The sequence below is a fragment of the Ambystoma mexicanum genome, chromosome 6p, assembly GCF_040938575.1.
Source record: "Ambystoma mexicanum isolate Mex_15411 chromosome 6p, UKY_AmexF1_1, whole genome shotgun sequence".
NCBI lineage: Eukaryota > Metazoa > Chordata > Amphibia > Caudata > Ambystomatidae > Ambystoma > Ambystoma mexicanum.
The window spans coordinates 186,546,990-186,570,525 of NC_090935.1; positions in this window are offsets into that span (position 1 = coordinate 186,546,990).

The window sequence follows — 23,536 nt, forward strand, 5'->3', positions numbered from 1 at the left end:
CATTCATACTAATCTACTCCACCCTCATGTGATCCTCCCACAAAACCTCATCCCCCCAGGGTCAGGATCAGGAAGCATCGCCCTTTCCCTGCCCACATGAGAAGGGTCCCAAGCCAGGTTTCTGGGTGAATCATCTCTGATTCATCACATACATCAATCGTGTTAATCCTTGCACCCTGCACTCTCCACACATTCAATCCTCTGGGAGCAGCTATTAATGAAAATCACAAACAAAAGTTTCACAATTTTGGTCAGACTTTTATTAAAATAAAAGGGGGTGGGGAAATGCTTCCCTGTCCCTGCACTAGGTGTGTTTCCCTACCTAAAATCAAAACTAAAGGTCCGTCAAGGTTAGAGTTTCCAAAGGGAAACAGTCCTGTGTCCAAATTACTATTCTACACTCTAACAGAATAAACTTTAAGTTGAAAAGGGTAATGCAATTGGCCTGATGTAGTTTATAATTATTTAAAAGAAAAATATGTAACTCCAACACCAACGTTCCAGAAGGACAGAGTTCCTTATTCCAGAGGGTTGTTCCCTTCCTCTGGATTTCTCTTCCATCTGTTGTGTGTTCAAATACATCAGTTCTTTGAATTTCTCTTAATCCACAATGCAACTGTTCCACAAAAACAACTTGGTTCTTTATCCTTATCTTGTAAGTATTGCTGGTGTACCCTCTGGCCAGGTTTTCACTTGTGGTTTCCTTGATTTAACACAGCCTTTGGTCTTGATATATCCTCCTGAGGACCCCTTTTGCTGATATACTTCTTGTATATTGTTCAATGGGTCTTTGCCTGGTATATTTCCTACCACGGCTTTCCCAATGTAAACCCTCTTGCACTTCCCTGTTACCATCCTGCCAGGGCTCTCTTTAGCACACTTACAATTGCCTAGTTTACTGCCAGGGCTTTCTTTGCATATGTTCTGCACACATTTATAAATGTAATATTCTCTTGCCTTGGTTTTACACAGCCTTTGGCTGTTCCTGATATGTCCCTTTTAGGACTCCTTTTGGTGATGGTCCACTTTGTCTCTGTCTGGTATGTTCCCCTAACAGGACTTTCTCACGTAAACACACTTGCTTTTGCCTGGTATTCTCTCCTTATAGGGCTTTCTTTAGCACACTTGCAATTGCCTGGTACACTATCCTGCCATGGCTTTCTTTACACTCTTGTGTTTGCCTGGTTTACTCTCCTGCCAGGGCTTTACTTTCCTGTGTGCTCTGCACACACCTTCAAATGTAATATTCTGTTGAGTCTAATTTATATAACACTGTGCATGCCTAGTACACTTTCCTGCCAGGGATTTTCTTCAATATGTTTGTATACACTTGCAAAACTAAAAGTATCTTCTCATTAGTTCTTCCTTTTTATAAAGGGTTCAGTATTTCCTTCTCTTTAAAGTCTTTCATTAACATTTTTTACATTCATTTGCCTTTGACATTTCTGCTCGTACACCCTTGTGTCCCTGATTCCCTTTAGGGTACTCACCGGTTCTTGCTGGTGTTCTTTCCTCTTCGCGTGATCAGCTTGAGGCAGTCATTTTGCCTTCTCTCCCCACTTAGCAGCTTTGTTCCTCAGCCGGCATGCTTCCTGTGGTTCCTGCTGGGCTCTTCTGATTTCCATTTGGCTTCGGCAAGGACAATGCTGCTGCCCCACACCTGTAAACGCCCACGTTTACAGGTAGACGTGTTCTGGATTCTGACGTTCTCACAGCATGTCTGGTCTTGCGTTCAGCTTACCACTTCTGTCTTCCTGACCCAGATTGCTCCAAAACAGCCTCTGCAGTTCCAATGTCTCTTGCTGCACCCTGAGAGAAGCAGCTTTCTCCCTCCAGCAGTATCCTCTGGTCAGCTGTGGCTGCGATTTAAATCTCCCGGCTACAGGACTGTACTCACAACAACTAAAGCGCAGCCTGTACTGTTGGTCTTTTCAGATCTGCATCACTCCGCTCTTCGTCCTCACCCCAGTACACTTGCAGTTATGGGAATGGAAGTCCAGTATTGATGTTATATATGCAAGTTAGCTCTTGATAACCTGTGGGTATAGACTGAAACGACGTTCTCATGAGTTCTGGAGGGTAAGTCAAGTCTTGCTGGTTTGCGCATAGATGGTTTTTAATACTTTTCCTAAGTGGAAGAGGTGAGGTGTAACAACATGCCATCCAGGCATAGGGCATGGATGAGTTATCCTCAAGAGAGCAAAGGGAATAATGTGCCTTGTCTGATGTTGCTCTGCCACTTCCCCGGAGGTCGTCTCTCCCATGTGATTCTCCCTCATATAGATACGTCCTTATGGTCAGGATCAGGTAGCAACTGCTGTCCCCTTACCACATGGGAGAGTTCACCACCGGGAAAGAAGTGATGCCACCATTGGATACATCATCCCTCTTATTTTGGACTCTCTTAATACCATCATCACAAGATTTAAGTCTAGGTCACACCTCAATGCCTGTAGTATTTATTTATGTGTTTATTTATTATTTGACCTTTACAATGTGCTTATACAGAAAGGCAGTGTTTCGAAGTGCCTCGCATCCCTCATCTCTGCTCTGCTCAACTTCAACACTACATTGAATCTGACTTCCTGCTTCATCCCTTCATCCAAACATCACAAATAACTTGTCCACCTGACTTTCTACCCATATACATAAGCACTTATCTCCTAACATCCAGTCTATTCAAATTCTAATCCTCAGAGAAAGAAAGGTTTGGGGGAACAGCCAAAAGCAAAATAACCTGTTACTTATGACACTCAGATGCCGCTGCAGGGTGAAAAGCAGGGGTCACAGCGAAGCAACAGTACCACAGGCAGAAACTTCCAAAATGTAGCCTTACATTAAAGAACGCTGATTGTATCCCCTCCTGGGAAGACATGAGAGCAACCAAATATATTATTTTCAGAGACAATCTCACATTATTCCTTTGCAGTCTATACATCTCTGAAACTGAGAAACCTCATCACCATTGGTAGGTCCCAAAGAAGAGCTCCTGAATAGCCCACCAACTTAGAGAAATTGAAGATCCATTACAGATGGCCCACCACATTTGCAGAGGTTTCTTGCCATTGATCCATGAAAGCCTTCACAGCTGACCACTGTGGGTGCAACTTAGAGGCAGGTATCCTCTTCCTGAAACCATCCATGAAAAACTGCATCACAGTGAGATGTTGCACCCCACACAAAATGGTTCTAATGCCATTACAACACTTTAGGCCTGTGGGCCCCAGTACCACTGATAGAAGTGTGCCAATTGAGGAGTGTGGCCTAATGGATGTCTCCCTCCCCACTCAACTACCAAACATTCCATTGCACCAATGACACCCCATCTCCTTACTTCATGACTTCATGAGTGCTGATGAGGATCTTGATACAATCCACTTTAGGGCCACTGCCAAGTCCACCAGGAGGAATTCATAAGATTTAATTGGCCAATAAGGCTCCACTAATATCAACTGTGATTTACCATGGAATGTATATTTTGTTAATTATTGTATTTGAATTATATATTGCTTTTGCTGAAGCACTGCACAACTTAAAAATACAATATTTAATGGAAAAATTGCAGATGAATAAATACATACTAAACCATCAAAGGGGACTGCACCTATAGGTTAGAGAGAGTGGACAGAAAGTGAGATTTAAAATATGTCACAAAGTTAGCAAGAGATGGGGCAGACCTGGCAGGAAGTGGCCAGTTTGTGAAAAGTTAGTGTGAGAAAACATAAGCAGCAGTAACAGGATTAGGTTCAGGGAGGTTGGTTCAGAAAGTACAGATTGTGTCTGACAATCAAGTGGACATAGAGGTTGATATACAGAAGCAAAACAAGAGAGATAGGTCGGAGTGAGGATGTGAGTACTCTGATTTACAATAAATAGGAAGTGGAAGCAGAGACAGAGTGATAGAGAAGCCAAGAGCTTGAAAGAAGGGAGGCAGATACAGACCCTGATAGACATATGCAGGGAAAAGGAATCTGTAGGGTTAAAGGTGACACAAGGTTGCATGCAGACATGGATAACTGAAGAGATGAGGAGCAAAGGAAAGAGCAGGGGATGGGTGAGAAGGAGGGAGAGAGGCAGAAGGCAAACTGTACACCATTCAAGTGGACCCTGGACAATGGAATCTAGTTGGTCACACTCCCTAGACTGTGCAAATAACAAACAGAAATGCTGGGGTTTGTGAATTTTCAGTGAAGTTTTCTTTTTTTACAGATACTATTCATCAGCGTGGCTGGGTACAAAAGACTTTGTGCCTCATTACAAGTATGGTGGAGCAGAAAAAACATTGTTGATAAGGGAATTGCCGCTAAATGTTCCCGCTTCGCCATACTATGAGTTTGGCCCTGGAGTGGAGAATGTACTTCCAGCATCATGCTGGAGGTGAATCCTCCAACTCTCCGATGAGAAATCAGCAAAATCAGCAAAATTAGTGTGGCTGAATTACAGCCAATATCATTTTGCAAAAAAAGCCCCATTGAGTCCTGTGGACTAAAAAAAAAGAAGGGGACTTTCACTGCCACTTGTTATGCGAGGGATTTAGGGCCCAGATAGCACCAAACTCATAATGAGGCCCCTTGTTTTTTGCAGGGTTAAGATGAAGGAAGTTGGAGTGCATACAGGATTGGATAGCAACAAAATCGTTGGTCCGAGTCACATGGAGGGAGTCAGAAAATCAGGAGAATGAGACAAATATCTCTGAAGCATCAGCATAGAAGTGACAGAAAAAAATGAAAGAGCCAATCAGAGCAGAGAAGGGGATGCATAAGAGAAAGAGCAAAAGAGGGCCAAGCACAGAGCGATGTGGGATAACAAAGTGAAGAGAGAGAAAAGGAGAGAGTCTGCCAGCCCAAGAGACAGAACAGGTACGGTTGTGAATATTGGAAGATGCCCACCTGGTGAATAGACCATCAAAGCTCAAGATATAAATAAATGAAACAACAGTGGAGTAATTGGAATCAAAGGCAGCCTATGATCTAAATGAACCAACAGAGAATATAGTTTGGAATGACAGGCAGAGAACACAAAGTTAAGTGGGTATACTTGACTGTATCCATTTTCTAAAATTAGGCTGTGTGAGAAGGGGTGCAGAGAGTGAGTGGGTGGGATACAGGGAATAGAAAATGTTTGCATTGTGGAAATGTTTTTGCTCTGTTCATTTATGTTTTTTCTTTGTGGACCTAGAGATGTATGAATTGCAATAAACATAAAGTAGAAAAAGGCTGTTTCTGCAAAGTGATGATGATGATTAAATGTAGACTAATAAGGGGCGATGAGGGTGCTGCTCTAAAGAAGAGGATATGCTCAAGGACTTTAATTAGAAAGGGAAGAAGAGTGATAGGGCATGCGTTAACAGGAAAAGTGGGGTCAAGTGAATGTGTTTTGAGAATGGCGAGGGTGATTGCATGCTGGAAGACAGAGGAAGAGAAAGGAGTACATTGGTCTGTGTCAGAGGTAGCCTCAGTGATGTCAGTACAAGGTGCGGCTTGACACGTAATCCACATTGTGCGGTTCTTTCCTCTACTGTCTCCAGACTGTTGTGGGCTGTTGCAGCATTAGCAGTGAAGCAATGAGGTGCAAAGCAGAGAAAGCGAAGACCGGTTTGGCTTGAGGTTGAGACGATGGAGCCAAGAGGCAGGTGAGAAGTGGTTTGGTGGATGGGGTCGGGGAATCGATATTGCCCTCGCTGGCAGCAAGACAAGGCAAAGCATTGAAGCCCTGCTGTCCTGTTGCCCTTTTTTAGATGGTAAGGTAGAGTGAATCCAATGCACTACTCACCACCAATGCCCGGTTTTTGCTTTTGCTTTGATTTGCTAAGAGCCATGGCTACAGGGGACAGGAGGCACGAGAAGGTGAGTGCAGTATTAATGTTAAGTTGATGAGGAGTCTCATTTGGTGACTCCATTTGTGGCGGCACACTAAACACTACAATATTATATTGGGAAGACACATGCAGGAGTAGTCTCTGTTGGAAAATAGTTGATCTGGCACAGTTGACCTACCAATTTTGCAACTCGCTTCACCTTGCCCCACCCACTGCAACTCCCCCATATTAAAAAGGGTGAACGCGCTAGTGCTCAGTAGGCAAATTTTTGCAAAGGGTGACCACACAGACCAAGGACGCAGTACTTCCCGTAGTGCTAGAGGAGCCTCAACAGGATGGGCAAACAAGCAAAAATAGTGAGGAACATTTAGATCACTCTCTGACATCAATTGAACACAATAACTCCCTATTAGAACTCTGTTACTCCTTACAGAAACCTATAGCTAACGAGGTGGGATTGGGTAACAATGAAGAGAGAGGGGAAAGAAGTAAAGAAAGCACTGTAATTGGAATGGGAAATATAGTGCGAGAACAACAACCCTCCAACCCCCCATTCCCCCAATGGACATGCAAAGGTTGTCCGCATCCCCACTGCTTTACAGAGAAGATGAAGGTAAAGAAGAAGCTAGCTGTATGGCAGACACTATTGCATCCCATAGCAAGGTTTACACCCTCCAGTTGCAACAATTAAAGTTTATTGAAAATGAGGAGGAAGATATTGGAAGAAGTCGCTTGCTTAAAAGTAGAATGAGTAAACTTGGAGGACGTAGTTAAAGGTGTGATAGAAGGGGGGACAGCTCAGACACAACTGAATCAAGTGGTGGAGGTGGCGAGGCTCCCTGAAAACATTCCAGTTAAAGAAGAGCTAAATGTTAGTGTTTATGACGTGTCCATGAATGAGACATCATCAATCGTCCTCACTTGAAAGCAAAGAAGCCTAATGAAGAGGCATAATAACAAAACAAAGCAGACCAAAAATGCCCCCTGAGACAAAATAGAGGAAGAATAACCAAGTCGTAACAAAAGAGCCACCTTAGTGAGTGATGATTCTAAGGAGCTAAGTAAAGCTACAATTAAAAATTGAAAAAAGAAAGTTAGACGGGGAAGGGGGGTGCTAACAAGTTGGCTAATTAACGAAAACATGAATAAAGAAACTGATGATGAAGCAGTATTGAGTAACACCAAGCAACAGGACCATGACTCCACAAGAAGCTCAACTAACAAAGAAGCAATAGTGGGGAATTCACTGGGTGAGCAAAAGGGAGTGACATCCAGCAAGAACGCGCTTACGACAAAGTGCAACAACATACTGCAAAGAAAGAGAACTGTAACACGGGCCAACTGGTCGTCACCGCAAAAAGGGGACAACCAACAGCCACACCCATATCAATAGATATGATTTTATGGGAATTATGCAAAGACTAAACCCCTTTGCGAATCCAGGATTCCAGACTTTGAATGTATTGAACCCGTCACCAAGACCAAGCCCCAAACGAGTACGGTGCACTGTGGCACAAGTGAAGTAGCAGACATGATTCGAGGACAACGACAACGAAGCAGGTTCATGGGCTTTGGATACCGACTAGATCCAATTGAAGTACCAGAGGCACCGACTTGTAACTCTACAATGACCCTGGACAACCTCCTGTGTCTGGCTAAAACAGCCGGAGTGACATCAGCAAAATAAAGGGGTGCAGGGTCATATGTTCTACTGAAATGTAAAAAGCAGGCGAATTGAAAATGGGTAATTCGTACATGGAATACACAGAACTGCTCACATTTGCTAAGGGCTCCTTAAAAGACTGATTACAAAATGGTATATTTTCACTGCCTCATGGACGGTAGGTACCACAATTTTCAAACACTGGAAACAAAATGCCTTAAAGGTCACCCACATGGGGGATTGCTAATAGGTGCTAAATGTAGCATAAAGGCCACAGGAATTGACAACAGTAAGGAATGCCCACACCACTAAATACTAAAAGTCAGCATCCCTTATGGGAAATCGACCTGGGTTGTTGTTAACGTGTATGACCCCCCAGGGAATAGGCAAACGCTTCAAAAAATTGAAAATATGTCTAGCACACTTGGTAAGACTTTAGCTGCTGGACCCATCAACCACATTGTTGTTGGGGCAGACTTCAACGCGAGATGCAGGTTCCAGGATGAGCGTCTGGCTACAGACTATGTTTGCAGCACCTGCCATATGAATCAGAAGATTTTGAATGAGAAAGGCATGCAATGGTGTGATTTTTAGATGGATTGGAGCTACGTAAGTGTTAAGATTGACTACCCAGGTCACAAAACCTGGGAAAGTGGCCCTCAGACAGCCACCCTTGACAATGTATTTGCAAGTACCACAGTAATAGCAAACATCAGAGAACGTTGGGTATCTACGATTGATCTAGAGTGACCATGCTGCTTTGACCCTAAAGCTAGGTGACCTTGAGGCTCAGGATGAATAGAGAGAAATAGGTGACCTAGAGGTAAACCCTAGGGGAAACAGGAGCCAATGGACATTGTAGAGTATAGAAAAGGCTGGAAGGCCCATTTTAGTAAGCAAAGAATGCCATTCTGAATCAACAACATGTCAGGTCCTGCTTATTAAATTGAATTATGGTTGAGAAATGTAATGACAGATTTATCCTTGCAAAAGGGATACTATGTACTTAGGGCAGATGGTAATCACAAACATTGCTACCATGGGGAAATAAGGAAGGTAAAAAGAGAGATGAGAAGTGCTGTGAGGAATATTTAGGGTACATCCACACACCCTGAGAGATACCATAAAGAATTAAGAGCCATAAAAAAACACATATCGAAGGTGGGTGAAATGGTGGCACAGCTCCCATAAAAATGCAAAATGGCAGAATCTACTGTCAGCAACATTAGATCAGGACACCAGTAACATGTGGCAAATCTTATGTAACCCAAAAAATGCCTAAAGCAACACAGGTTACAAATACCACAGGGTTGCAAGACTGGGTTAATTAAATTGGACATGCCTTTAATCTTCCTCATAACATCCTCTGCATAGACAGATTTATCAAAAAAAAGGATTGGACTGGAATTCAGATTTGGAGACCTTATTTTAAGGCAGATTCAGAAATCAAACGATTCCAGAGCGCCAGGACCAAATGGCCTCACTAATGTGGTCCTAAAAAAGGACCCGGAATCGTGGTCAGAGATTCTGCTAGTACTATTCTCAAAAGTCGAGAGGTAAAATTCCAGTGTCCTGGAAAAAATCCCTGCTAGCCCCATTTTCAAGACAGGAACTTGAAGCGACCCGGCCAACTTTGGATTACTAGCAATGCTAGATGTTACTGGGAAAATCTTCGCCTCCCTGGTACTGAGAGAATTGACTAACTGGGTCAACTCGAAAAAGATATTTAATAACTTTCAAGAAGGCTTTCAACCAGATTCAGGGACTGTCTACTGTCTCCATCTGATGGACTCCTGATACTGGAAACAAAGAACAAAGGAAACCCATATTTGTATGTCGCGATGGTGGACGTTAAAGCCGCCTTTGATGCGGTAGACAGGGTTTGGTCTAAAATGTGTGGTTTTGGCTGCCCGGATCACCTATTGCTTGCAGTGCAGGGATTCTACAAGAACACCACAGTTCAAGTCAGATTCGACAGTAGGGACACCATCACGCTTCCATCCCAACACATAGAGGAGTGCAACAGAGCTGTGTGCTTGAACTGTAAGGATATTTAGCAAACAGCACAGAGTACAGCGCTACTGCACAAGTAGCAACATTTTTTTGCAGCACCACCACCACAAGGGTGCGGTGCATTGCTATATGGGTTAGCAGATTAACAAGGAAAGACAGACTATTCAGTAAAAAACGATTTTAACATATAAGATGCAAATCTATTTTTACAGTTAAAAGCACACGTGTTCATTTAAAAATGCACACTATTTTTCACCTGAAATGCCTATATTGCTAGAGACACATTTGAAAATTAACAGCTAACCTATTAACCATTAACCTGACTAATAAAACCTTATTTTAATATAACCCACTAATAAAATGTGTTCTCTACTGCAGAATTAGGCATACTCTGAAAACCATTTAAATGAGTGTGCAGATTTTTCTATTCTCTTCTCTGCCTGATTCTCCGTGTTGTTGTGCACAGTAACTGCAGGAAGGAGGAAGTCAGATTTGCAACAATTGCAAATGTATAAGCGAAGCTATTGTTGAAGAGTAGGAGGATGAGAGATGATGGATTTCATTGGGACACGTCATAAAGAGGGCTGAGAGGAAAGTTTTAGTGGGCAGTATCAGGGAAAAAGACAGGCAGACATCTTTCTGCACTACTGGGGAGAAGACCTGGCTGTGGGGTCCTGACTGAATGCAAATTCCGGTGTCCTGCTGCAGTCGAGACTGGGGAAAGCTGAAAGAAAAACCTTTCCACTGGCAGAGGCATTCCTATCTGAAAAAGCTGAGAATTCCAGGCAATGACCCCGGCTTGAGAAGGCAAGCGTTCCTTTTTGCTGGAGTTAATCCAAGAGAGCCACATTCACAGAGAGAAGCCTCTGAACAGATAAGGTAATTACCTAACTGGGGGAGCTGTGTGTGTGCACGGAAATATGCAGTCAGTGTAGAAAAATGAAAGTCCCGTGCGTGTCTTAATCAAGTGCTAATGTTGCAATTTAAGTTCTGTTCTCCGCCACTATAATTGCAGTGTGTCATAGAAAATGCTTTTACTGTACCATTTTATTTATTTCTGTAAAGAATGAGATCATGTCTAAATGCAACTTTTATAATACAGAAAATATTTGAAAACAGACGGGTGGTTTATTTTCTATTTACCATTACAATGCCAATGATGTGGGGAGATTTTTAAACAGTGCAATGGTCATTTTAAGACAGATGTGTGCATGTCAGAATCAGTATGAATAATTGTGAGTGACTGTAGTATAACTTGTTGGAGGTACATGAGCCAACGGGAAGAGAGACTCTCTGAACATAGCTCCCTACCGTATATAAGGTAGTGGAAATTACCACAAAACTACCACATATAGCTCTCTGTCGTAAATAAGTCAGTGAGTTTGCCCATGGTGGCGCACCAACACTATCACTGGAAAATGTGGTATCCCTAGAATGCAGGTCTGAGGTCTCTCAAGTGATCACACGAAAAATCTAAGCGAAGATAAGGGATTCTGGACATTGGGGCCACAAATAAAACAAGGGAATTATGCTCACCAAAATACCACCAACCACGTATACCAAATATGCAGGTCTGGGTGCTGAAATAATGCATGTCCATTGTATTATTGTTGCACATGGCCAAATCTGAATACAAAGAGTGATTATTGCTAAGTTATTTTTCGGCGGTAATAAAATACCGTCAGGCCCCAAATCTCCACAAAATACCCTACATATTTATGGTGCGTTGCAGGCCGGGAAAGTGATCACAGAGTACCTACTGGGCATGGCAAGCGTGTCTCACACTGCCATTTGCACATTAAAGGGAACCCATTTTATAATAGCAGTGTGCCACTAAAAACGAATTTCAGAATGTCACAAAGGGAAACCACATTCTCAGATCTAGTGCAATATTTAGAGGCAAAGTTATTTGCACATGGGAATTGGTCTTCGAACAGTACCTTAGAATGGAGTAACCGCATTCAGGGTGAGGTGCAGAAAGAAAAACTAGACAATATTTTTGCAGAAGGCAGCATAATTCAGGTCTGCCTTACAAGATTATTGAATGCAGCCGATAAAAGTGCAGAGAAAGACTGTTTAATACGGCTATGCGGCAAAATATGGTTTATTTTAAACAAGTCCCTGCGAATGCAAGAGAATGATACTCAGCTAATTAACAGGTTAAAGACTGAATTAGATGGGGCAAGTAAAAATCAGGAAATGTTGAGAGCAGAATTGGATGTATGCCAAAAAGACATGCAATTAAAATGCAGAGACTTTGATACTCAGTTATCCAAAAGCAAGAAACAATTTGAAGATAGTGAGCAAGAATTGACACACTTAAAAGCCTTAGTGGATCACATTAGGCAGGATAAAGATGAGGTTGTTTCAGAAATGCAGATTTTACAAAAAGAACATTGCGAAAAAGAAGGTGATCTCCAGAGTGCAGAACAAGAAATGATTAAAATGATCCAAGAAAGAGACAAGAGAAATAAAGAGTTCAATGAATGCCAAATGCAAATGTGCGATATGCAGGAGGCGATTAATAAAATGAGTGATGAAAATAATTATTTGCATGATGAAGCCAACAGACTCCTTAAAAAGTGTAAGGACTTAGAACAGCAAATGTGCATTCCCAGGTCCCAGGAGAGGCGGCAAGGTACCACATTCAATGGAGTGGAGGTGAATTCTAGCTCTGCCCAAAGAGCTAGTGCCCCAGTGACAGGGCCGGTGACTGAACTTGGTTGCAGCGCCCTTGGGGGATTTGATACTCCCATTGGGGGCAGCCACCAATCTCATACACCTGAAAACAGGATTGAATCACAAAATAGTGCAATTCCATGCATTGCAACAAGTAGCCCCATAAAAATAATGAAATCCATTAAAGCCCTGATCAAACCATTTAAAAAGGGAGGTGAATGCTGCATTGAGGATCACTTAGAAGCGGTGCATGACATTTTTAAAGCGCTCCAGATACCTAAGGAACAGTACAGACAATATTTTCATTTAACTTTAGATGCCCCGACGGCCAGCATCATTAGGGGATTAAATGAACAGCAGAATATGACATGGCTGGAGTTTGAAAAAGAAATTAGGCGTCATTTTTCTCCTTTTCAGTCATTGCAGGAGGCAAAGAAAGTCGCGTACACTATTACTGCTGGACCTAATACATCACCTCGCCAATTTTTACAAGACTTAAAAAGAGCATTCTCTCGCTTTGATGTATCTTTTGACTCAAATTCCAATGAGTTTAAAACCGCATACTTCTATGGGCTACAGAAAGACATCATATCCCAATTGGTCCGTGAATTTGACCGTGACAAGTCCCTTGAATGGATTGTACATCAAAGCACCAAGCTATATGAGGTACTCTATTGTCAGGGTAGAGAAAGTGATAAAATGAAAGATACTAGGCCTAAATCTAAAGAACCCTCAGCCACAGTAATGGAAATCAGGTCAGCCAAAATGTCCCTTGAGTCTGCTCAAAGCCAAGGTAAAAATAATGTGACACCTGAACAAAGGGGTAATCAACAAAGATCGCCATTTCCTGTACCAATGTTCCAATCACATGATCCTAGTAATAGAGAGAGCTACATCAGCCCTAGATATTTAGGAGATAGACCCCGGGTAAGATACCGGTCTGATATGGCAGGTATGAACAATAACCAGAGACAAAATCAAGATCAAAGAAACGATGGTCCCTACCAGTCATTGGGGACACAGAGTAGGTTTGATCCCAACACCATGATATATGGTAATCAGGATAGGCCCCGATATGTGGATCGATTTACTGATAATGGAAATCAACATAGGGGCCAGTACCCACAATCTGAGAGACAGGACATGAGGCAAAACGTGAACTACAGTCCACGCCAGTACAATGATTCCCCACCAGGGGACTATAATCAAAGGATGGGTGCAACCCGCTCCCCTCCACAAATGAATCAAGAGTTCAGAAACCATCCCAACCGGTATCAATCACCTGAGAGGTATCAGAATAGATCCAATCAGGGGGAAAACAACCAATATCGACCTAGGCCACAGAAAGAGGATCCTAGAGAGATGGAAAGGTTCCAGTGCCTTGAGGCCCAAGTGAAAATGTTAGCTGAGCAAATAGGAAAGCTCTATACAGCGCAAAAACAACCTTCCAAAGAGGGGGCTGATGGCCATAGCAATGACCGGGGGGCTTCCGAAAAGTGACTAAGTACTCATGATAATCGCAGTGCCAAAATGACAGATTGCTCTGATATAATTTTGCATGACAACTCTGAGGTGTCTAATGGATTAAAAATGAAAGTACCAGTAAATGAAATTGTGACAGAAAGTGCAAATACTTCTAAAAAAGAGGTACAGTTTAACTTAGAGCTAAATAAAACAGTAAAGATTTGCACAAATGAAAAAGAAACATTAGGAATTCCAAAAGAACAAAGGGACAGATTTAAGAAAAATGACTCATGCATGGGGAATACCAGTGAACAGGGAGTAAGTGGGGATGCCATAGCTCCTTCCCTGGGCAAGCAAAACTATGACCAAACACAGACAGAAAAAGGAAATACTCACAAGGAGGGTACAAGTCAATCACCTGAAAAATTCTTTGAGCCACATATTTTTGAAGAGGCTGAAAGGGCTGGTATTACACTAAATGATCACAAATGCACAGAATTAAAAAATGACAAATTGCTGAATGATGTTGTTACACATGTTCAGTTGGAAGGTTGTAATGTGGTCTCTGATGTTACCCAGATGGATGGGCGAACGGTGGCCACACTCCAAAAAACCTCTGAACATGGAGAAATGAATAAAATATCTCGCACAGAAATGGGTAAAAAGGAGGGAAAAATGTCTTTTCATTTACCAATGTGCTTAGCCAAAAGTGAAAAAGACCTGAGAAAGGTGAGCCCTGAAATCAGTAAGAATTCACATTTCTTATGTGTATTAGAGGAAGTTGAGGACAGATATTATGCACCCATCACTGTAGAAGAAAAATGCCACACCTTCGCTATGATTGACACTGGCGCACAGGCCACAATTATGTCCAAGGAGCTGGTAAAGAGTATCAATGAAGGGAGGCCTCCACAGAGTCAGATCACAGTGAAGGCAAATCAAGGCCCAGTGCATAACTTTAATGGGGAGGAGGTGCCCATCATAGGTGTAACTGAGGTTGACATAAAAATAGGAAAGCACAGAATGAAACAAGAGGTATTGATCACATCTATTTGTGAAATTCCATTTCTGATGGGGACAGATTGCCTGAAAAGATTGTCTCCTCTCATAGATGGGGTGAATGGAGTGCTGTGGTCCTTAACCAAAAAACCATTGAGGCCTAAGAAACTAAAATCACAAAACAGCAATATAAAAGAATGTCACACCGTTGCCAAAACAAATGATGCTGTGGAGGTATATCTCCAGAATAGCTGCATACCTAGTGTCACTGTTATATTAATGTGTCAAGACAAAGATCAGAGCGACAATGAAAAACTACCTGTACAAATATACTTGGACCCAAGGAAAGATTGGCAGACTGCTATAGATGAGCACACATTACGTTTTTACTTAAAAGAGAATACATGCAAACAGAATATTGTTCCTAAAACAGATTCAGAAAAACACATTACCACTCTGGCAGAGATACACATGGAAGATGAGCAACCATGGGTTCACGTTGGTATAAATGATTATCTTAAAACAATAAAAGCCACTTTAGCGCTTGAACATGAAAGGAGTTTCATTAATGAGAAATTGTTGCAAAAAATTATGGAGAGGGAAGAAATCCCGAAATTTAGGATTAAAAACCAATATGTTTCTGGGTTGGACAGTCCAGACTTTGAAAACCGAATTACAGGCAGATGCATGCTTAAAATTAGCATTGGACAGAAAACAATTTACCATAATGTATGGATAGTGAGTGGAGCACAAAATGAATTTTACATGGGCAATGACATCATGCACAGAATGTGTATGGTGTTAGATTTCCTTAATCAAAAAATATGGTCACGACTAGGTGGGCCGGCGCCTGAATTTGAAGACAAAAGAAGGGCTTATCATTGTGCGCAACTAGTTCCTTATGCAGTCGAATTACAGATGAGGAAAAATACTATTGTTCCTGCATTTACAAAACAGTTTGCAATAACACTGAAATGCAAAAATGGACAGCAGATGAAAGGCTCTGATGCATTTGTATGCCTGAATGAATCCATAAAACAGCAAGGCCTGGATTATGAATACATTCCATTGGTAGACATTGGTGAGGGATCTGTAAAAATCATGGTAAATAATAAAGGTTGTCAGGATATTCATTTAGAGGAAAACTCCCCATTAGGAATGGCCATACAAAAATCACATTATACGGCAGATTTAAATAACATGGTGATTGGGAATATTCCTGAAAAATATGTAGATGCCAAGGGCGAGTTGCCAGAACACCTGGACTCTCAGCCCAAAGGAATATTTAAAATTCATTCTGTGTATCCTTATGATTCAAATGAGACAGTGTGCTGCCATCAAGAGGATTGCATAATATTTAATTTAAATGAAAATGAAACAGGAAATCAGCCCATTGAAGTGGAAGCTGATCTGCCAAAATATTTGAAAGTGGCAGCTCTACAAAAAGACACAGCCACACAGTTAGAGGAAAGCGCTGAGATTCCTTTACCAGAAGAGTTTCCAGAATTTTCCAGAATGGTAGAAGAGCAGATCTCCTTAGCGGATGCATGTGACAGCGATGAGGATCGACGCAATCTGAGGGAAATATTTATGGAGTTTAAGGATGTATTTGCAAAAGATGCTTATGATTGTGGTTTAACTGATTTACATGTGGCCACACTACCAGAAGGTTGTAGCAGAAATCCAGTGTTTGTACGCCAGTATAGACTACCGCTGGCATGTTTAGAATCATTGGCAGAGATTATTAAAAATTTGGAATCACGGGGAATAATTAGGCCCATTCATAGCACATCCAATACGCCTATTTTAGGTGTGTTAAAGCCAAATGGTCAATGGCGGCTGTGTGCAGACTTAAGAGAGTTAAATAAAAGAGTACCAGTATCTAGATGGCCACTACCATTCATTGATCAGGGCCTAGCTCAGATACATGGTTCAAATGTATTTACCACGTTAGATCTCACATCTGGATATTGGTGTGTGCCATTGGCAGAGGAGATACAACACCTATTTTCCTTTACATTTGACAGGACTCAATATGCCTGGCCTAGAGCTCCGTTCGGGTACATCAATAGTGGGAGTGAATTTGGCATATTTTTGAGAAAGGCCATGCCAGATGCAGCGGAAAGAGGAACAATAGTTTATGTGGATGATGTCTTGATAAAAAATGAAAACCTTAAAAGCCATTTTGATGAAATAAGACATGTGCTTGGCCAATTGCAGAAAGCAGGCGCCAAAGTATCTTTGCAAAAAGCACAATGGTGCAAGAAAAAAGTGAACTTTCTAGGGCATGAAGTGACTGAACATGGGCTAAATCCACAAAGGAAGAAAATAGAGGCCATACAAAGATTAAAAGATCCTAAAAATGTGAAAGGAGTAAAAAGTTTATTAGGGATGACAGGCTATAACAGAAAGTTCATTGAGAATTATGCAGAAATCACTCAACCATTAACTAAACTGCTTAAACTAAATACTCCCTGGAGATGGGAAAGAGAGCAGTCTGATGCAGTGGCTAGATTGAAGGAATGTCTTGTAAAGGCACCATGTTTAGCATACCCCATAAAGGACAGGGATTTCTTTATAGAAATAGGCTTTTCTGAACATTGTATGTCAGCAGTGTTATCACAAAAACACGATTTGAATCACAAAACCATTGCATATGCAAGTAAGGCATTTTCCCAAATTGAAATGAAATTTAATGAATGTGAGAAGGCCCTATTAACCACTGTGTGGGCGCTACAACATTTCCGCCCCATTGTTCAGGGAGAAAAGGTGATTATTGAAACAAATCATCAACCTTTGCAATTTTTAGAGAGTAAAAGAATTAGATCAGGCAATCTAGCGCAATCCAGAATCACTTCATGGACGCTGGCATTACAAGGTTTTCCCGTAGAAGTAAGATATGGACAAAATAAAAAGAGCCCAATTGCTCAAGGGTTAGCTGACTTACATGACTGTGCAGCTGAACAAATAACAAATGAAATGGATGTGGAAGCTAGTTTACAGGAATTTGAACAATCACCACACAAAGCTTTTGATGAAAAAACATGCAAGGATTTGCCAACTGTATATGTGGATGGTTGTGCTTTTCACATTGAAAATGACAGTAATAAACAATTAGGGGCAGGAATAGGAAATGTCTGGTTGAAATGTGAAGGCGTTCCTAGTATAGGGATGAGGATTGGAGATAGGAGCAGTCAGGTGGCGGAATTGGCAGCCATCTATAAAGCAATTGCTACTGCAGTTGATAAAAAGTTCAGTGAAATTGTCCTGGTGACTGATTCTGACTATGCACGGAATAGCTTTGTGGAGTATTTGCCTGGTTGGAAAGCAAGAGGCATGGTTACATACAACAAAAAGCCACTTAAACATGGAAAAATGATACAAGCCATAGACAAATTGGTGTCAGAAAATAATTTAACAATATACTGGAGAAAAATTCGTGGGCATTTAAAAACACCAGGAGAGGATAAGGAGGGAAATGATAAGGCAGACCATCTGGCTAAGATTGGGGCTGTGATGGGAGAATTGCTACCTATTGATTATTTAATGGGTGAAATACAAATTGATGCAGTCACACGTTCTAAAGCACCAAAGGAGGTAGATCAACCGGTGGTGCAGTGGAGTCATGACACGCCAGACCAAGATTTGATTGAGGCACAAAAGAATGATCAAATTTTGGGAATCTATTATAATCATTTGATAGATCCTGAACAAAATCCTTTAACAGAAAATGATTGTATGGGAAAAGAAGAGTTGAGGGTGCTATTAAAGAACAAAACACGAATTAGATTACAGGATGGGCTCATGATTAGAGAGTCCATAACAGGGCAAATACAGTGGGTAGTACCCCTTTCATTCAGAGGACTAATGCTACACCATGCACACGATGCCATAACTGCAGGCCATAGAGGTTCACAAAAGACATTAGAAATACTAAAAGATTATGCTTACTGGCCACATATGTCCCAAGATGTGGAATTATATACTAGAGGATGTCTAGTATGCGCCCAATTTAAACCTGCTTCACCAATGCATAGAGCACCATTGATGAAAAGAGGCCTAACTCTCCCATGGTCAGATTTGCAAATAGACTATGTAGGTCCTTTAAAAAGGTCGAGCAGGGGACACCGCTATATTTTGAGTGTGGTATGTTTGATGTCAAAGTGGATTGAGTGCATTCCCGCACCAGATTGTAGTGCGCAAACAGCAGCCACATTGCTGGTGAACCATGTGTTCTCAAGGTTTGGGTTGCCACAAAGAATTGAGTCAGACAGAGGAAGTCATTTCACAAGTACTCTAATGAGTAAGGTATGGCAAATACTAGGTGTGAAAAGGAAACTACATATCGCATATCGGGCGGCGTCTTCAGGTACAGTTGAAAGAAGCAATAGGTCTGTTGTGGATATTTTAAAGAAATTTGTGGCAGAAGCAGGTTCCAGCTGGGATTTGCGTTTACCATTGGTTTTGATGGCAATCAGGTCGACTCCTGCCAAAGCAACAGGTGTTAGCCCCCATGAGGTCTTAACAGGTAGGAAAATGGTGTTACCACAACACCTACTATACAGAACACATGAGCAAACTCTAGTGAGTGCATCCACAGTTCATGAATATATTGATGAACTGAGGAGGCATTTGCAACATGCATTTGCTTTTGTGCAGAGAAATCTGGAAAGAGCTGCTGACAGTGCTAAGTCATATTATGACAAAAAGACATCAGTAAAGGAATACAATGTAGGGGATCAGGTGTACAAGTTTCATTTTGGAAAAAGTAAACAAAAAAATTCTAAATTTCTGGCAGCCTGGCAGGGGCCATTTCGAATTATAGATAAAGTCTCTCCTGTAGTGTATAAAATTTTGAAAAATGAAGGTGAAACAGCAATAGAGCAGTTTGTCCATGTAAATCAAATCAAACCATGCCATCCCAGACATGAGATCAGGCAGCTTGAGCATGTGGAAACGGATAGAGTCCCTTGAGAAAATAAATGGGTGTGATCAGGAGGCAGTGACAAAGAAGTTAAAAAAAAAAAAGTTGATTGTTATGATGGCACATAAACACTGTAATATATGTGAAAATATATAATATAAATAAATAAATAAATAAATAAATAAATAAATAAATAAATAAATAAATGCACATATAACGGAAGCTCGTGGTTGGTGTGCAGAGAGAAAGTGTATTAAATATTGAATGCTGTTTTATATATGCTTGTTTTCTTTTAACTTGTGTTTAATTTCAGAAGAAAGAAAAAAAAAAAACGAAGTATTTTTACCAAGCATGTTTTATTTTTGGCAAAAGGATGAAGTTAGTATTGTGCTATGTACTTAATCTGTTTATTTTCTATTTTGATTTAGACAATTAACATTATTTGGTCGGAGGTTCCGGGATCAGAGGCCACGGGAGACGATGGAGTCCTGGAGTCCCCTGGATGAAGACCAAAAGATGCCTGCCTCCAGGTGGAGGTGAAGACAAAATAACCGGAATGCCAAAAGAGATGACTACTGTGGATTCAAGATTGCCAAGATGAAAGAGTACTCGAATGAACCGAATAACATCGCTGGTCGAGACATACCAAAAGAGACAAAGCAAAAGTTCCGGCATATGAAGTTCCACGTATTTATTATTTTAATTATTTATTTTAACTTGTTATATTACTTATTTGTTTTAGTTAGTTGTTTTATTTCATTGTTTTTAATTGACTTGGAAAATTTAAACTTAAAGTAATGCCACTTCCACTGAGAAGGCAAATGTGGAACATTTTATGAACTGATGGACTCAGATGAAATGTTGATTGCAAATTTTCATTGATGCACATGAATATTCATTTTGTTGGATTGCTATATTGTAAAAAAAAATAGAACAAGTTGTTTTTAGGAATTGGCTTGGATTATAGCCAAGTTCTAAAAACAAAAGGAGGGTATATGTAAGGATATTTAGCAAACAGCACAGAGTACAGAGCTACTGCACAAGTAGCAACATTTTTTTGCAGCACCACCACCACAAGGGTGCGGTGCATTGCTATATGGGTTAGCAGATTAACAAGGAAAGACAGACTATTCAGTAAAAAACGATTTTAACATATAAGATGCAAATCTATTTTTACAGTTAAAAGCACACGTGTTCATTTAAAAATGCACACTATTTTTCACCTGAAATGCCTATATTGCTAGAGACACATTTGAAAATTAACAGCTAACCTATTAACCATTAACCTGACTAATAAAACCTTATTTTAATATAACCCACTAATAAAATGTGTTCTCTACTGCAGAATTAGGCATACTCTGAAAACCATTTAAATGAGTGTGCAGATTTTTCTATTCTCTTCTCTGCCTGATTCTCCGTGTTGTTGTGCACAGTAACTGCAGGAAGGAGGAAGTCAGATTTGCAACAATTGCAAATGTATAAGCGAAGCTATTGTTGAAGAGTAGGAGGATGAGAGATGATGGATTTCATTGGGACACGTTATAAAGAGGGCTGAGAGGAAAGTTTTAGTGGGCAGTATCAGGGAAAAAGACAGGCAGACATCTTTCTGCACTACTGGGGAGAAGACCTGGCTGTGGGGTCCTGACTGAATGCAAATTCCGGTGTCCTGCTGCAGTCGAGACTGGGGAAAGCTGAAAGAAAAACCTTTCCACTGGCAGAGGCATTCCTATCTGAAAAAGCTGAGAATTCCAGGCAATGACCCCGGCTTGAGAAGGCAAGCATTCCTTTTTGCTGGAGTTAATCCAAGAGAGCCACATTCACAGAGAGAAGCCTCTGAACAGATAAGGTAATTACCTAACTGGGGGAGCTGTGTGTGTGCACGGAAATATGCAGTCAGTGTAGAAAAATGAAAGTCCCGTGCGTGTCTTAATCAAGTGCTAATGTTGCAATTTAAGTTCTGTTCTCCGCCACTATAATTGCAGTGTGTCATAGAAAATGCTTTTACTGTACCATTTTATTTATTTCTGTAAAGAATGAGATCATGTCTAAATGCAACTTTTATAATACAGAAAATATTTGAAAACAGACGGGTGGTTTATTTTCTATTTACCATTACAATGCCAATGATGTGGGGAGATTTTTAAACAGTGCAATGGTCATTTTAAGACAGATGTGTGCATGTCAGAATCAGTATGAATAATTGTGAGTGACTGTAGTATAACTTGTTGGAGGTACATGAGCCAACGGGAAGAGAGACTCTCTGAACATAGCTCCCTACCGTATATAAGGTAGTGGAAATTACCACAAAACTACCACATATAGCTCTCTGTCGTAAATAAGTCAGTGAGTTTGCCCATGGTGGCGCACCAACACTATCACTGGAAAATGTGGTATCCCTAGAATGCAGGTCTGAGGTCTCTCTAGTGATCACACGAAAAATCTAAGCGAAGATAAGGGATTCTGGACATTGGGGCCACAAATAAAACAAGGGAATTATGCTCACCAAAATACCACCAACCACGTATACCAAATATGCAGGTCTGGGTGCTGAAATAATGCATGTCCATTGTATTATTGTTGCACATGGCCAAATCTGAATACAAAGAGTGATTATTGCTAAGTTATTTTTCGGCGGTAATAAAATACCGTCAGGCCCCAAATCTCCACAAAATACCCTACAGAACCCACTGCTGTTCAACATGAATATCTCAGACCTGCCATCAGAATTAATGTGCATGTACAATTGCCCACCTTGTGTTGTGTGTATCATACGCAGATGATCTAGTGCTGTGCGACTGCACCTTTTCTGGCATTAATAGATCCTTAGAAGGACTATTAGGATATGCTCTGGAACATGCATTGCTCAACTGCTATAAAACCAAGTAATGCGCTTCTCTCGTAAACACATGACTATACCTAAATTGATAATCTCTGGTAACGTTATAGAAAGGGTTGCCAAATTGAAATAACTGGGTACCCTGTTGACGACCAAGGGTGACTACCAGGGGACTATCGAGGAAAAGAAAAGAAAACTGGTGGTCTTAATGACTATTAATGCGCGATATGTGAACGAATGTGCATGGTACTGCATGACTGAAATCATTTTTTTTTAACTTAAATGTTCATTTAATGTTATATACAATGCAACATAAAACACATAAACTTTACATGAACTGAACTAAAATATACAGCTAAGATCATGCTGTACAATCAATGCTTTTGTTCAACTGTGTTATACGGTCTGGATGCACTGTGTTTGAAAGACTTGAACTGCTTGAAGGTCCTGGAGGGAATGTTCTGGAGGCGAATGTTAGGGCTGGGCTGCAGCATTTCCATAGAATTGTTAAGACTTGAATCTTACTTACCTTATTTCACTCCTTGCATTGGCATTAAAAGAACGTGTATGTTATATATTAAATCTCAAACCAAACCCACATGCCCGCTATTGAAACTATTGGGAGAAGGAGCCAAAGTAAGTATAACTAATACATGTGCACAGCTGGCGAACAAAACATTTTGAAAGGGTTACTGGAATCCGGATTGGCACCTAGAATTTCAAACTCTTCAAAACAAATTTGTGATCAAACTAGAAAGATGGGACTGGTCAGCTAACGCCACGTATTTGACAACATTAAAGTGCTACCCAGAAATTGCAAAGTTAACCCATAAATATAGGGCACCTCAGAGCTACCTGCCACTGTGCCTGGGTCTCTCGCCCTGCGGCGGTTTATACTGCTACTTGGGATCAATAAACTTCCAGTGTTGGCTCATAGGACCATAACTTGGATTGAGCCAAGATGAACGATCATGCCGTATATGCAAAGTAAAAAGGGATTGGGGAAATGGAACAACATGTTTTGGCCCATTGTATATGAATATGTTGGGTAGACTAGTCCACAATTACGAAAGCATAAAGGGAGAGGCATTCTGGTGTTACTGTTTAAATACCAAAAGTAAATTTAGACATATTGCACGT